At 44.3% G+C, this 12,382-nt stretch overlaps 2 long non-coding RNA genes across 2 annotated transcripts in view; both read left to right on the top strand.

Annotated features, from left to right (window-relative positions):
- Positions 1–467: 467 nt before the first annotated feature.
- LOC135421635 (uncharacterized) overlaps positions 468–12,382 on the top strand; it is a 151,962-nt gene continuing 140,047 nt past the window's right edge. Inside the window, exons 1-5 of the long non-coding RNA XR_010434133.1 lie at positions 468–3,550; positions 3,898–4,043; positions 5,787–5,890; positions 6,917–6,967; positions 8,969–9,066. This is a non-coding gene — a long non-coding RNA (uncharacterized LOC135421635). The remainder of the gene's footprint in view (positions 3,551–3,897; positions 4,044–5,786; positions 5,891–6,916; positions 6,968–8,968; positions 9,067–12,382) is intronic.
- LOC135421636 (uncharacterized) lies at positions 9,108–10,929 on the top strand. Its single transcript, XR_010434134.1, has 2 exons — positions 9,108–9,483; positions 10,770–10,929. It is a non-coding gene; the product is annotated as an uncharacterized LOC135421636 (long non-coding RNA).

Below are 12,382 nucleotides of genomic sequence, written 5' to 3'. Positions count from 1 at the left end.
CCGTCGGTGCCGCCGCCTCAGCCGCGGCCGCGCCCCCGCCCAACAACTCCCCCCGAACGGACACGGTGGAAAAAACAACACGTGAGGAGGGTCGAGACGCGTTTTTTGAGCCGAACGCGTAAAAACGGAACGCGATGTCTCTGCAAGGCGCTCCCGCGGGCTGCACGGCCGGGCTACAGCCGGCGGCAGGGGAGGGAGCCCGCGGCGGGGCCGGGCAGCGCCGTCCGCCCTCCCCACCTTCCCCGTGTTGGAAACAGGTGTTTCCGCGCTCTCCCGGCCCGCCGACACCGTACGTGTGGCTGCAGCCGGCGGAGCCGGGCGGGGCGGGGCGGGGGCACCGGGGCGGCCCGGGCACGGCCGGGCCGGGCGGGCCCGCGGGCAGGGAAGGCCCGGGCCCGGCCGCCCCCGCCCTGCCCGGCAGGCGGCGCTGCCCTCGCGCCGCCCGGGGCGCGGGGCGGCCCCGCCGGGGCAGCTGAGGCGGCGCCGGGCTCTGGGCCGGGCTGGCGGGTCCCCGGGCAGGGGTGTCGCCCGCGCCCTCCTCCGTGCCCCGCCAGGGGACAGAGACCCCACAAACAAGGAACAAGCACCCGAAACTGCCCCCGAGCCACCAGCCCGCTCTGCCGCGGCGGCTCCTCCGGGGGGCGTCAGCGTGCAGAGGTCGTGTCTCCCTCAGCGGGTTTCCCCCAAGGCGTGTCCCCGATGTGGGGCTCATCTCAATGGCATCTCTTCCCAAGCGGATATCTGTGCAGAGGGTCTCTCCCCTCAGCGGGTCCCCCCCTATGGCAAGCATCCCGCCAGCAGGTCTCCCACTTTAGCAGGTCTCCCCTCAGTGTGACTCCCCTCTTAGTGGGTCTCTTCTCTCAGCAGGTCTCTTCCCTCAGGTCTCTCCTCAGCAACTCTATCCCATGGTGGGTATTCCCTCAGCAGGTCTCTCCCCTCAGAAGTTCTCTCCCTTCCAGTGAATAGCACCTCAGTATGTTCCCACCATGGTGGGCACCCTTTCAGCGGGTCTCTCCCCTCAGCAGGTCTCATCCCACAGCAAGGTGCTGCTCCCCTCATCACCCCAGCGGGAGGGTTAAAATGACCCTGCAGGCCTGGGCAGTGCTCTCTCGTGAAGACACAAAGGAAACTGTCTGAAACACCCGCTCATGTGCCTGCAGTGGGTGAGAGATCTGGGTTTTAAACGGGGCTTTGGGGCGGTTTTTCCTGTCACAGCTGTAAAAGGGGTGTGTTTGATGCAGAACTCAACACATGAAGCCTAAACCCATGTTTTTTATAGAAATACAGGCTGTTCCAGAGGTAGTAAAATCTACAGAAGTGTGTTTGTTGACTATTTGTTTATCATGTGTGGTTACATGGAGATACCACTGTCTGAGGAGTTCAAGCATCCCACTGCAAAGATTATGATTTTATTGCTGTAGTATCTCTATGAAGACTTAGGTGTGATGAGATAATTGTGGGAAATAAATTGTGCCTTCGTGAAGCTGACAGTGATACAGGATGGGGATGGGGCAGACACAGCTGATGGGATACCCCAAATCCAGAATTACTGTTAAGGACATAATCCTGTAAATCCTGTGAACTTGATGCATAAAATTCATGTAGTGTGAATACAATCAAATATGCCTTTCTGTAAAGTGTGGTTTTGTTGATGTATGCGAGAGGTTTGCCTCTAGATTCATAGCAAATTTATGTTTTTGAATCCCTGTTTCTGAACATGTCTGAGGGCTGATCCCAGGGGTACTAGGAAGAGAGAGGAAAAATCAGTTTCCACATTGAAGGACTAACCAAACCGTGCACAGGCTTCTGCCAGTGGCTTCAATAGCCTCTGGATCTGTTATAATATCCTTAAACCCAAATCCATACAAGCACTTAGTGGAACACTTAGGATACTGAAAAAGGTAACAGAGTTCAATTACACTGCAGTGAAATCCAAGATAAAGTCAAAACCCACAAACCTGCGTGCTTAACTAATGTATAACAAAAGCAGCACAATCCCCCCGTCCAAGCTGACATTCCTCACTTAACTCTCCCAATTATGGGCAGCTTTTGAAGTGTCCGCGATACATTTTATTGAGAAATCCTACAGGCTGGTACAACATGTTCTATTTAGGCACAACAGGATGTGGAAAGGTAGCTTTCTCTTTTTTTTTTTTTTCTTTAATTTCCTGGTTTATTTCTGGTTTTGCTAAGCTGAGGAAAACACAGATTTCTGCTTTTACATATTTCTTACACATATTTCTATTTTCAGTACTGAAAGCTAGAGTGACTGCTTCAAAAGCAGAAACGAGTCTAGCAATTTTTTTCATGTATTATATAAAACACAGTTCTGCACTCAGTAATTTCTTAAAACAGCACAGAAACTTGTGTACAATTTGTGACACAGATCACAGTGTTACAAAATTAACTTTCTGCTCTGCTTTGTTTCAGTTCTCCCGGGTTTATTCTTTGATTACAGCTTCCATTGTTCACTTTGGGAACTGAAATGGTTACTATCAAACTGCTCTGCCTTTCAGTTTTCCGAAGAATTAGCAATGATTTTTAGACACAGTTTGCAGATCCCTTCCTTCACACTATTTAGTGAGGTAGTAAAAATATTAAGGGCGTTTATTTGCGGAATAATTGCTATCCATGGAGAGCAGCCACGTTTTATATCTGCCTATAAAATCAAAGGAAGAACAGGACTGGGATCAAATCAGTAAATTAATTAGAAAAGAGTAAGATAAATAAATGCAATGAGCAAATCTAGATACTGCATATCCTCTGCCTGGAGCTATTCCGTTTGGTAAAGAAAAGATCAAGACAGCTGAAATAATCTGAAGTAGCAACGGCCATGAATGAAAAATCAGATGTAAGGGATACCTGAGGATAAAGAAATAACAGAGCCTTGAGCTTTAATAAACAATACTTCTGCTTCCTTAGCACTTTCCACCTCAGGATCTCAAAACAATCTATGTACACTAAGGAATTAAGACTCACAACCAAGGTCACTGTGCAGCTCCTTTTCCCCGGACAGTCTCCTTTTCCACTAAGAGATGTTGTTCAAAGGATATTGATGGCTTTCTGTATTTGTTTGGGATTTTGGATGCATAGCAGCCCTGCTGGAGCAGCAGCTTTGACCAGGTTTCTGTAATCCAGAAACCAGACACGTGCACCATGAGCCCTTCTGCCTTTTGTGGTGTGGTGACCATCTGTGCTGCACATGCAAGGAATGTCTGAGCTCTCCTGGCAGATAAATAGGGCAACCTCCTTTGTGAGGGGATGAATAAAAAAATTTTCTTAAGGGGAGCAGAGAGTGGTTTATTGGTTTTTGCCTTTGATTGGTTTTACTTAAGCTAGTATTGTTATTGTTTGTAGTATCACTTCCAGGCCCTAGATGCTGTTTGTGCTGGAGACTGCGTTAACAAGTGTGTGACAAACCAGAGTCCTTGACCTGAGGAATCTCACTGCTCTGCCTTGTGGAAGGATTTCTGATGGAAGGCAACAGAATTTGAGTCCATGTATAGAAGTATGTTTTTGTGGACAGTTTAGAATTGGTGGCAGAATGAAGGTAAGGGTCTAAGGATAAAGCTCCAGACTTACCTACCTGGGTCTTGGGTTCAGGTGCCTAAATAAATGATGTGATTTTCAAACAAGGAAGTACCCACCTTTTCCAGTTATTGCTAGTTTGGTGTCAAACACTGGTTTTAGTAATCCATGTATGGATTAACAAGTAGGAAGAGAACCATTCTGGCTCAGCTCTGACTCATGAGAACTCCCATTTGGGGAGAGTTGCTGTAACTGAGAGCTGGTCTTACAGGATCAAGTCACGGACAAGCACAGTGAATGAACAGAGGAGCCTCGTTGACCCTCATGTATGTTGTTTTGCCTTGGTTCTGTCCCATTTGAAAATTGCAGGTACTTATTCTTCCTGGAAAATTGCACCTATCCTTGGCATGGCTAAACACAGGATGGAATCGTGACGCAAATTATTCCCACCAATACATCTCCGAGTGCTGGGTGCTGAATGAGGAGTGGGAAAGGCTTCTTTATTGGGTAAAGTGGTGTGTAATGCAGTCATCTCATCTCCACTTGTAACCTTTTTCCTTGGGATTTGGGCTAGAGTTACAGGGCTACTGAGTCATTTGGGCCTTTGGCATTTGGCCAAGTGTACCAGAGAACATGTACCTGTGTAATTCTACCCCTCAGTTCTGCACACCAGTGTGGCTTGCCATGAGGCCACTGATTGAGACAGTTTTTCTCTCTGCAGTGTTTGTATCTGGTGTGTGCCTTTGTCTTGTAGTTTATGATGTAACTTTATGCCAAGACAGGAGCATTTCCTTCTCAGATGTTGAACCAAGGGGCAAAATAGAAGTTAGAATAAGGGTATTATGGTAAAATGCCTTCACTGTAATCTTCTTTTTTAATGGTTGGGGTTTTTCTGGCACTGGTTTGAGGAACAGTTAAGAAAAGGGTAGTGTATAATCTGTTATAGTAGGCTTGTCATCCCATTCGTAGGCTCGGAGCTGCTGTGGGGTCTGAGTTCTGGGTGAGTCACTTCCCTCTCTGTTTCCCGTAATGGAGAAAGAGAAGATGAGGTGTTTGTGTAAGTTGTAAAGCATGCTCAGGATGCTGGAGTTTGTAAGGAACAAGATCTGTTTGTCTCTATTGTTGAAGGCTTACCATGACTTCAAATTCTACCCTAGAGCTAGAGCAAGGCTGGAAGTTTTAGTCTGTGTTTTGAAGCCCCTCTGTGGCGTGGTCACATTCAACAAACTTGATAGGCAGTGACTCCAGTAGCTCTCCAGTTTCTCATGCTAAACTCTCAGTCACCTAAGTCGTTGCTGACTAACAGCTGAAATTTGGAGCTAGTTCTTTCCACTGGATTTGTCTCTTTTGCTATAATTAGGGAATAAAAAGAAGGATAACATCATAACTTTCTTTGGAAAACACAAATTCAGAATATACCAAATTAAATACAAGAACCAGTTCTAGTTCTTCCCAAATAAATCATGCTGGCATTTACGATATTACTCTTCTAAGTGCACACATTTATACTGTAGCAGCTTTTTATGAAATTATCCATGACCATAGACGGTATCTGTTTACATCTGCATCAGTGACTACTGATCAAACACAAAAAGCAAAGGTCTGTCTAGCCCCATATCCTGCCTCTTGATAATGGCTAATAACCTGTGTATGGAAAACAGGACAAGTATGGAGTGATACTTCCTTTTGTAAACCCTCCCAGCTTCCAGTGGTTTTTGTTAAAGAGACCTTCCTGAGCTGGAGGCTGCAGCTGTATCATTGTTTTTGATATTTCTTGATGGACCTTTTTCCATAAAATTGTCTAATGGTTTTTGTAAAACCCACTTGTCCTTTTGGCTGCCATAACATCCCGTGGCAATGAGTTCCACAACATCATTAGGCATTGTGTGAAAATTAACTTCCTTTTGTTTGCTTTTGAACTTGCTTGCTGCCTGCCAGTTTGAGTTGGTGCCCTATTATTTCTGTTAAGACTACTTTTAAATAATCATTGCTGTTTACGTTTTCCATGCTGTAACAGCATGTCTAGAACTTAATTGTTGTTATCCTTGTTTTCCAGGTTGAACGGCTCTGGTTTGTTTAAGTTTTCCTTGTGCTAAGGCTTTCTAACACCTCTTGTGCAGCTTTGGTACACCATAGCCCTTTCTGTGGCTTTGTATTTCCACAGTTTCTGGAACTGTGCTCAGTATTGGAGAAATAGGCATACTATGGATTTATTCAGAGAAATAATGCCATTTTCTGCTTTGTCCTCATTCTTCTAGAAATTCCCAACAGGACAGTTTTCCCCAACTGCTGACACCATGCTGTTTGTTTTGGAGAGTGATCCACTTCTCCAGGATTTCTTTCATGACTGATTTGAAGCATGGTAAGAATGGCTTTGTCCTCATCCATTCTTTTTATGCATGAACCTTGAGTTAAATTTACTGTTTTAACATCCACTCACTGAATAAATTTTAGGTTTCATTTTTGGGAATGGCTTTGTGTCATCAGCCACCTACCTACAGCATTTCATAGAGTCATAAGATCATAGAATCAACCGGGTTGGAAAAGACCTCCGAGATCATCAAGTCCAACCCTTGATCCAACACTGCCATGGTTACTAGACCATGACACTAAGTGCCACAGCCAGTCTCATCTTAAAAACCTCCAGGGACGGTGAACCCACCACCTCCTTGATCATTTATGGAATGGGACACAGCAGCAGTCCATCACAGACCCTATTCTGGGTCTGTGGGGAGCTTCCAGCATCACTGGTGCTGAACATCCCTTTCTCTTGGTTATGATCACCAGTTATGTCACTTATTCTCTCTTTCATTCTTGCAGTAAGGCTCATTTATGAGCTGGATTTCATACCATAGTTAATAGTCTGGCAATTTGCCATGTGATACCTGTAGGATTATCAATTAATCCTCATGTCATGTTTTCATCTGTGCTGCTGCCCTAAGTTCATTCTCCTTGCAAAAGGGCTGTAGGTCTGTACTGAACACGAGTACAAAGACTCACCGAGCTTTCTTGCTATGGCCTCATCACCTGGGACTGTTTTGTAAATGCCTCAGTCCTTGGTGCTGTGAACTGTTCAGGCTGAGGCCCAGATTTACACATTGCAACGCTGTCTGTAATCTTCTGTGCTCAAGTTGCTCTGGGACTTTTGGCCCAGTATCTCTGTGTCTGTCTTTAGGGATGACACTGATTCTCTTACTGGAGAAATAAACTGAAATACGTTGGGGTGTGATGTGGAGTTAGGAAGTCTAAGCTCAGAGTTATTCTAGAAGTGGATGATTCGATGGGACATCCTAAAATAAAGAGCAGAGGGAGAGGAAAGGGAAAAATAAAGTAAACACCCCCCCCCTTCCCTACTTATGACTCCCTCTTTTCCTACTTATGCTAACAGGCTCCAGTTTTGGCATTTTGAATGACTGAAGCTTTTCAGTTTAACTGTTATGTGAGTAACATTACTCAAGTTCATTTATATAGTACTGGATTAATTTGTATAAAGAAAATTATAAAGAAACACAGAAAAACATTTAAAAATGTAAATAAACTGACTTTCTAATTATTCTGTAATTATTCTTTTCTGTATAGAAATTCTCTATACCTTATTAGGTTTGTTCTTTTCTCTAATGAATCAGTTAATTAAAATGCAGCATTTGTCCCTTTTTTCAAAAAAGCAGCCACGTACTTTGCAAACTTGATTAGAGAAATGATAACTGTAGGATAATTCCATGATCAAGCAACCAATTGCCCTACAAATCATTCTGCTTCATCACTCTGTGTGGAGAGAGGAAGGAATGGGCTATGAAAAGCATTCTAAAGGTTTATTTTTGGTGAGTTCTGCAAGTGGCCAAAGGATAGGGAGCACACAGTCAAGAGAGCACTGTCTTGCTTGCATCTGATTGCCACCCACTGAAATGTGCATTACCCTCTTTCAGGAGGAAGTGTGTTTTTTTTTCAGGAGACCTACTTGAGTTTCATAACATGAGTTTCATTAAAATCTGTCCTGAGAAATCGTGAGTTAACAGAATGCAGTTCCTATAGCATTAACCTTTCCCAAATGCAGTATGTAGTAATCACAGTTCTGGTAGATTGAGTTTCGTGTGAGATCTCAAAATGTTTATTTTACAGCATCCTTTGCTGTGTTTGTGCAGCGTTGCTGTTGCCTTTCTCCAGATGGGAGCACGCAGGAATGCAGGAGCCAGGTGGTTTGCTCAAGGACATGAGAGTCTGTCTTCAGTGCAGTTAACCGGTGCCTTACTGGCACTTGTGGTGGCTGTGCTTTGGTCTGAGCGGTCACCTGGATTGTGTTTACTTCCCTCCCTGGGCTGCTAGCATTCCTTAATTCCATGTCTTACGAGAAAGTTCCCCTGAGGATGTGTAGGGCCCTGAGCAACAAGCACAGCGTGAGCGGCTGCAGAGTCTCTTTTGTCCAGAGATCCTGTTAGTGGAAGACAACTGCACCCTGTGGTTCTTGGGCTCAGGAAGGATGAGCCTCACTCACGTTTTATTTCTCGGTTAATTCTGATAGGATTTATCTGTCCTAAGAGTAGGAGGTGGGGAAAGCACAGAGGGAAAGCACAGAGGCTTGGTCTGTGTTCTACCTGAGTAGTGGTTCCAGCTTCAAAAATCAGAACACTGCTTTTGGTGTTGAGAGCTGGTAGTTCTGGTGCTGGGTGGTGGAGCTCTGTCTGAAGCATCACCAGCCTCACAGTTTTGCATGTGGATGGGAAGCAGAACCCAGGCTGGCACTGAGAGCCATTGTTGACTGTAGTGAGGACAGAAACCCAGAGCTGAGCGTAGCTGAGACCTCAGAAGTCTGGATTCTCAAACCTTTGCTTAAGAGCATGGGATATTTGTGGCCTTGATAAAATTAGGGAAGAAAGACGAGGAGCATCTTCTCATGTACTTGTCTAAATGTGTTGGGAAATCCTATTGCTGAGGTTTCCTAAAAGATGAAAAATTTCTCAGATATCTCCCTCAGCATTAAGAGTGTCAAAACACGAAAATTAAAATATCCTCAGAAACTGGGAAGTCTCAGTGTGATCTTTGAAGATCTTAACTGATGTTGGGGTTATGGTTTAGCGTAGTTGGAGTCTGGTTCTTTCTTTAGAAAAAACAGAATCAAATGCAAAAATGAAAATAAAATTAACACTTCTTCAGTTTCCTTTGTAAACAAATCAGAAACCTTAAGGCCAGGAGAAGAACACCATGGCTACCAACTGGGATAACTCAGTTTTGGCCTGAGAGAAAGAAATGATAGATCTCTCAAGTATATGCTACCTCACAGGCAGATTGTAATGAAATCCAGCCAGATTGAAGGGAAAACCAAGGGAAGAGAGAGAAAAAGAACAGATGTGTGGAGTCTTCTGTCCATTCACTGCAATCTGCAGTGCTGACTTAAAAAAGATAACGGCTTAAGCTTTGTTTCTTCTTGTGCTTCCCTCTGTAGAAATGCCCTGCCTTAGTCACCCAAAAGATTCAGTTTGGGGTAGCAGAGAGGAGGGGGAGCAAGGACCTCACACAAGAACTGACCTAAACTCTGAGGAGGTTTGTATAATCTAATTTACAATAAAATGGTATTTACAATGTTATCAGACAAAGCTTAGCAGTGTTAAGTTAAACAGCATATAATGTGATTAGTGGGGCAGTCATGCCCATGATGTCATACACATTCTCTGAACTCTTGGAAGGGGCAGATAATGTCTCAGGCATTTGTTCTCTTATGACACAGGAAAGGCTCCATGGAGCTCTGGGGGCTGGGAAGGCTCTGTGCATGTTCCCATGTCCCACAGCACTGCAGAGGCTGCTCCCCTTGGTGCAGCACTCGGGCTGTGGTTGCTCCCTGCCGGCTCTGTGCTGTGGAGTGGTTAAAACAGGCCTTTGGGAATAGTTTAGAAGCTTGAAATTCTATTCTTGACTCTGCCACAGACTTGGGTTTTGACCACTAAATCTTCTTTGCCTCTGGTAACTCCATTTTTAACTAGCAAAGGTAGTCAGCTGTGTCTGTGGAGTGCCCTGAGTGGGAGCTGTATGGAGATGGAAACCACTGGCATTCTGTTCATTATGCAGAACAAATACAGCTAGACCACAAAGAGCTTTGCTGTAGCAATTTCACAGCTGGTAATGGCCTATTCAGAGAAAATTAAATCTTTATCTTTCTGCCTCTCCAAGGCATGCAAAATGGTATTAAAAATTTTGGCTAATCTAATTAATATGGAAAAGCAATATAAATCTCAGCTAGAGATTCACATCAAAGATAATCTGGACTGGGTTATTTTAAAGCGTGTTTTGCTTTTAAAAAAACTCTTGCTGAAAGCTACTGAATGAGGCAAAGCTCCCTTTAAATTTTCAAGTTATTGTAGTGGTTGTGAAAGGACAAATTCTGGAACATTTTAAGAGTATCTGACTCCCCCATGTCCATGAGGGACAATAAGCCCACATTGCTTCATGCATGTTAATGTTTAATAGAAACATGAAGATTGCATAAACATTCTTTCTGCCATGGTGTGAAGACTGTATAAATTGTTTAACTCTGGGGTAGAGATTGACTAGATAGTATTCCTGTTTTCAGTGATGCATGGAATGAATGTGGGCTAGCCTCGAGTTCAAATGGGAGTTGCAGATGTGGAGAATGAAATGGGGGCTGCATACAGAGCTGAAAAAGCTGAAGGAAAGTGATGGGCAGGAAGGAACAAGTGAGCTTGGAAAGTATGGCTCATGCAATGTCAACTCTGTTCTCTGTTAACTGCAACACTTGCACGATGCCCATCTCTTCTCCCGAGCAGTCCCTGCCTTGGCTGCAGCACTGCCCTGTGTTCATGGCATGGGTGGGATGTGCTGGAAAGTGCACACAACAGTTTGGTTTGGCGGCAGAGGGATGCCAGCGAGAGTAAATCTTTGCTGTTCAGAAAGCATAAGCCAAGCTTCTGTCTCTGTGGCTGATAAATCAGGAGCAGGGGCCAAGTGTAATATGAACAGAGCATTGGCCGGTCTGGTCAGACATGTGGGATGTACTAACAACAAGAGGGAATGAAAGCAAAGCCTGCAGGTAGACACCTTTTAAATAATCAAGGCTGACAGTTTTACTACAATGGCACAGTTTAACACTTTGTAGGTATGTGCTACAGTATAGGTGCTGCTTATATTTAGTAGTCTGCAAGCATTACACAGCTTATTTAGAGGAGAAGTTTTATTTCAGGCATTTTTATGTTTGTTAATATAATTACAAATGTAATATCTTATTGTTGCAGATGGTATTGCCAAGGGACAACTCTGAATGATGCACCAAAGACATTTAAATGACCTAGATTAAACTCACAGAGGACTGTGCATTCCAGATATGTTCTCAAACAGAGAACCTTTCCAAGAATGAGTATTTCTGTCACTCCTTATTAAAGACATGTACAAATACTTATGTGATACCTGGGCAGTCAGAGAAGTTGTGTGGAGGCAGAATGCACACAGTGCCTTGAGTCCTGAGGACTGAGCTGGGTTATGGACACCCTGCACACTGTGGTAGGATGTTCTGTCCCAAGCCTCAGTTCACCTCTCTGGAAAAAGCATGTGATGCTGTGTGCAGCAACTGGCCTAGGAAAAGTATTTTGAATTTCTAGTGACAAAGACCAATTAGGGACATACACAGTCCTTAAAGCAAAAAACTTCACAAACTGTAGAGCCTGAAATCTCAGTGAGCAAAATGCCTTCCTCCCAGCTCTCACAGGAAGCAAGTTAATTGGGAGGCCAATAACTATAATGAGGCAGAACCTGGGGTTTTGCGTGTGTATGGTGAGATCCTCCCCTTGGGGCCAAACTCCTGTTCCATATTATGAAAGCAGTAAAAGGTCCCCTCAGCAGGTGCTGCATAAAGGCATTTCAGCTTTGCCTTTGCAGTGTTGGAATTGCCAAGCTATTGCTTTCCTGAGTCTCCAAATGAATTCCCCTACTCAATGTGGAACAGCTGTGTGAGAGATACAGCCTTGAGAAAAGGGGTGGCAAAGGAACGCAGCAAATGGGGATTTAATCAAATAGCACAGGGCTGCAAAACGACATCAGCGTGTTCCTACTCAGCTTTCTTTGGGAAAGGGAGACCCTCTCAGTATCAAAGTCCAGAGAAGAGAGGTAACATGTGCCACTGAGGCCTTTCTGTGTGACGAGAGTGAGTGAATAGCACTGGCTGTGTCCACTCACGTCTCAGTAACAGCAGGGTTACCTGCAGTGATGCCCAAGAACTTTACATCCTAGAGAGAGATGGTTCTTTTTTTACCCACCTGAGTGTGGCTGCTGCCTCTGCAGAGCTAACACAGGATGGCTGCCCCAAACACCCAGGCTTTGGCCATTTGAGCCAGGAAGTGGATCAGGAACTGTGATGAGATAAGTCTGAGAGGATGGAAGCAGTTCTTTTAGTAGACTTTAATTAGGTCATTCCTTCATATATGATTGTAGAAGTAGTTGCTTTCTTCCTCATCAAAGCCTTCCAAAACATGGTTTGCAACAAAAAAAAGGTGTGTCAGGTGAGAAAAGATTATATTAAGGACCACAAATTGAGAGAGTTACTGTTTTTCACTTGCACTGCTTTTATTTAATACTTTTTGAAAGGAAAGTTTGTTGTGTGTCCGGTCTACCTATGTGAATTTTCAGAGTGCTTCCTAAGAGGTTTTTGGCAATCTATCAACCTTATCAGATACTGACTATGCCTGTTTGATGTGAGTGATTGCTTAGTTGTAAGTGTTATGTCTGAAATATAAAACAGACAGGGAAAAAAGGAAAATGAAGAAGAGTTTGTAACAAGCAGAATATAGCTGGCTAATTACTGTGGCAGGATAATGTCTTAGAAAAAGCCACACCATTATCAAACTGCCATTTT

The sequence above is a fragment of the Pseudopipra pipra genome, chromosome 13, assembly GCF_036250125.1.
Source record: "Pseudopipra pipra isolate bDixPip1 chromosome 13, bDixPip1.hap1, whole genome shotgun sequence".
Taxonomy (NCBI): Eukaryota; Metazoa; Chordata; class Aves; order Passeriformes; family Pipridae; genus Pseudopipra; species Pseudopipra pipra.
Note: the sequence above shows the minus strand (reverse complement) of the source record. Positions and strands in the feature narration are given on the sequence as shown.